Source organism: Bactrocera dorsalis, chromosome 3 (assembly GCF_023373825.1).
Source record: "Bactrocera dorsalis isolate Fly_Bdor chromosome 3, ASM2337382v1, whole genome shotgun sequence".
NCBI classification, from domain to species: Eukaryota; Metazoa; Arthropoda; class Insecta; order Diptera; family Tephritidae; genus Bactrocera; species Bactrocera dorsalis.
In genome coordinates, this window is record NC_064305.1 from 85035322 (window position 1) to 85039226 (window position 3905).

Consider the following 3905-nt stretch of genomic DNA (forward strand, 5'->3'; position numbering starts at 1 on the left):
TTTTATGTTCTCTCGCTTAGCTACATGTTGCCGCGTTCGCTCTTGTTGTTGCATTCTTTTTGTAGCAATTAATTTTATTAAGTGGAGATTTGTTGCACAATGTTATTAGAAGGAAATACAAGAATATCAGGAAAAGCGAAGCAAATTAATTCCTCGACTCAATTCTATGCATGTTTGTGTGAGTGTGTGTATAATTGAAAAATTTCGAGATACGTTCGCGCACCTGTTCCGATTTGTAAAAGAGTTCGAAGTCAAATTATAATGTCAGCGCAGAAAATCTATTTTATTTTATTTTATTTTTTTTTTTTAATTTTTAGTTGTTTTCCCTAAGAGCTAATATCTCTCTGAAACTAGTCTTCTGGGATAGTAAAGGATAATGAAGTCTAAGATAATAAGACTTGATTGTGGCTTCGTAAACTCTCACTGCTTCTAGTGGTGCAATGTTCGATACCGGCATTTAGAGTAGCACATCTCTCGGTCTCATTTGAAAATATTGTATCTTTCGAAGCTTTACAGAGGTAAACAATTTTGAAACAAATCGGGTACCTAAGGAAATCTTCTTTTTTTTTGCATACCCGAGTTTGCATAGCCGAGTTAACAACAGTCGTTTCTGTTTTTCGCTATTTGGCACCTATTCGTGATATCAAGTGCAGCCACACTCTTCTCCACCTGGTCTTTCCAACGGAGTCGAAGTCTTTCTCTTCCTCTGCTTCCATCGACGGGTACTGAATCGAAAACCTTCAAAGCTGGATTGTTTTCTTCCATCCATCCGTGCAACATGACCTAGCGCCGCTGTCTTTTGACTCGCAGACCCATGTCAATATCGCCGTATGCATATCCCTTATAGCATGGTTCCATCGACTGCGGTACTCACCGTTGCCAATGTACCAAGGACCATAAATCCTCCGCCAAACTTTTATCTCGAACACTCCTAAGGCCGACTCATTAGATGATGTCATTGACCATTCCTCCGCACCATAAAGCAGGACGGAATGATGAGTGACTTATATAGTTTGGTCTTTGTCTATCGGGAGAGGACTTTTATTTTTCGGAATGCGGAATTTAATGTTTATTTCCAAACCAGACTGCAATCTCTTTTGGAATATAATTCAACGAAAAGTTTATATTCTCATTAAAAGTAGTGCAGGATCTCACTCGGACAGCGTTCTACTAAAAAATCGATTACCAGATCCTCACATAGTGACGAAGCCTTTTGAGATTACCACAAGTTTTTTTAAGCCGGTGAATATCAATCCCAGTCACTCACGAAGTTGGCCGAAGATGTGTCTAGGGAGATATTGCAATGCCAGTTTGGAAAAACTGAACAATTGAGAAGAAAGTGCCTGATGATTTCACCTTGCTCTGCATTTACCTCGCCTTCTTTCATGCAGGTTTAGCAAATTGCTACCGACAAGAAATTTATCTGCACCTCGTTTGAGCCTATTGGAACAACTCAGAATAGTTATAATTCTAGCGAAATGGACTTTTCTAAGGCCAATTGATTCAGAAGACCTCTTACGTCCCACTCTGAGACAAAGGAATTTCGCAGCCGCGCAAGTTCTGCTTTTTGACCAGCGTTTACTGAGTAGATAAGAGATGCATATATCCAACGCAGAATCACAAGAGGACAACAGAGTACCGACTCGTCATAATATGATGAAATTAGAGTAAGAGTGCCCTCTCTAACAAGCTAAATGGCCCTGTGACTGTGTTCTTATACAATGGAAATTTCTAACACTACTCTCGCAGTGTAAATTAGAACCAAAAGCATTCCATTCGAGACATACATATGTACATATTTACGTACTGGAATTAAGCTGAAAAAAGGCGAATTAGGAAAATTATTTAAATGGGGGAAAAATGCAATTCGTTGCACATTTCTAACTGGCTTGCAGTGACAAATCAGGCAGCACAAATTTTTTCTAAGCAGATTATATAAACGTGCACACATACAAACATAATCCTAGACGACTAAATCATAAAGGGAAAACACTTCAAATAGTACGTGATGCATTTTTTAATTAGCCAAAGCCATATACATACATATATTACTATAACTTATATAAGCTCTTACGCTCACTCTCACAAAAGCCACCGAATACTTTCAAGTTCGCGCAAACGCCTACAAATACAACAAATACTATCATTTTAGCAGTTTTTAATTGCATGTGGCAACCAAGAAGTCCCTTTTCGCCTAGACAACGCCATTTTAGACGGAGACCGCCGCAACTACAAGTGACCGCGCAGCACGAGTAGGACGATCAGGCAGCAGCTGCTGCTTTCGGTGTAGAGTAAGCCAGCCTAATCAATTGGCAACCGCTTTAAACTATGATTTTTCTACTTTTCGCCGTTGTTGTTTTTGTTTTTAGCCCTTCACTTTAACACGGCTGAGTTACGCTATCCAATGATAATCACAATGGATCAGCGCCAACGTCATACTCCATAGTTAGCGCGCCGCCAAAATGGCATTAGGCGAGGCAGCAGCGAGTCGCAAGCCCTTAAATTACAGCCGCAATCGATGATTGCCACCTGCCATCTGCCAGTTGCTACACATGCCACCTACCACACATGCCACATTGAACCAGCCATTCACTCATCGGAACTGTAAGAAAATGACAACAACAATTGCCACAAGTCACAAAGCAACAACAACATTATTTGAAAAAAATGTTGGTGAGATGTGGGGGAAGGCATCGCAAAACTGGTTGACAACATTAGTATCTTTTACAAAAACAAAAATGAAGTAACGTGATATGTTAAGTATGTAAGTACGCCGCAGTGAAGGTGTGTTGAAGCGGCGGCAAGCAGCAAAACATCAATATACGATCAAAGTTTTACGAGCACAGCGTGTGCCGCACGATCAATCGATTTGTTGCCGGCTCTTAGAAATATACATACATACATATACAGGCGGATAACATGAAGGGAAGAACAACAAAAAGATTTGTTAGAAGGAGACAAAGGGTAAAATAATACTTTAAGGAAAGTCTTCTGAATGACCGGTTAGCACCAGTTAAGTTCTGGTTAACTTAACCAAGACTCCTTATTTCGGTTAAGTTAGCCAGAATTTAACTGAAAGATGGTTGCTAAACATACATTTAGAAAATATCCCTAAGAAAGCCTATTATGGGTTACATTACATGCAGTGAAGAGAAAACTGAACCCCTTAGATATAGGATACGGGAACGGGATCGGGACGAATTCATAAACGGTTGGAAAAAAAATTGCAAAACATTGTTGCAGAGCACCGAGGCGCTTTAAGAACTCCTGTCCTGTAAGAAAATGCCCCCAATAATAAAGCAGATCCCTCACTCGGCGAAAACAAATTAAGCTCTATAATATGCTTATCATTCCCTTCCAATTATACGATACAGAAACATCGACAATGACGAATCGAAATGTGAAAGCACTCTAAACCTCCAATAGAACTTTTTTCCGTTAGGTCTTTCAAGCCGTCCGCATGAGCCGGAAGAAGATGGAATGTTCGCGAAACTATGGTTAAGCCGTATCGTACACACGGAAGACGATGGTCAAATGAAAAGCTTCTCTGATTTGAGTTCTATGAGTAGACAACGGACGCAAGGGCGCTCATGCATCCAATAGAATGGCCAAGTTCCGTCTGCTCTTAGGATGTACAACTGGCTTGACCTCACAAAGGATTGTGCTAATTGTCAAAGTCTTGTGTTATTGGTCCAGGTCGACACACGGTTATAGGGCCAAAAAAAGAAAGATTATCACATTAGTCAGGGCATATACTCACTTAAATATGGTATTATTAAATTTTGGATTACAGGTTTCTCAATATTGCCTTATCTTCCTGTCGGATAAAAATTATTATTCTAGAAATCGCTTCATATGAATTGCAACTGATATCATCTTGTGTTATCTCCAATACAACCCACTGT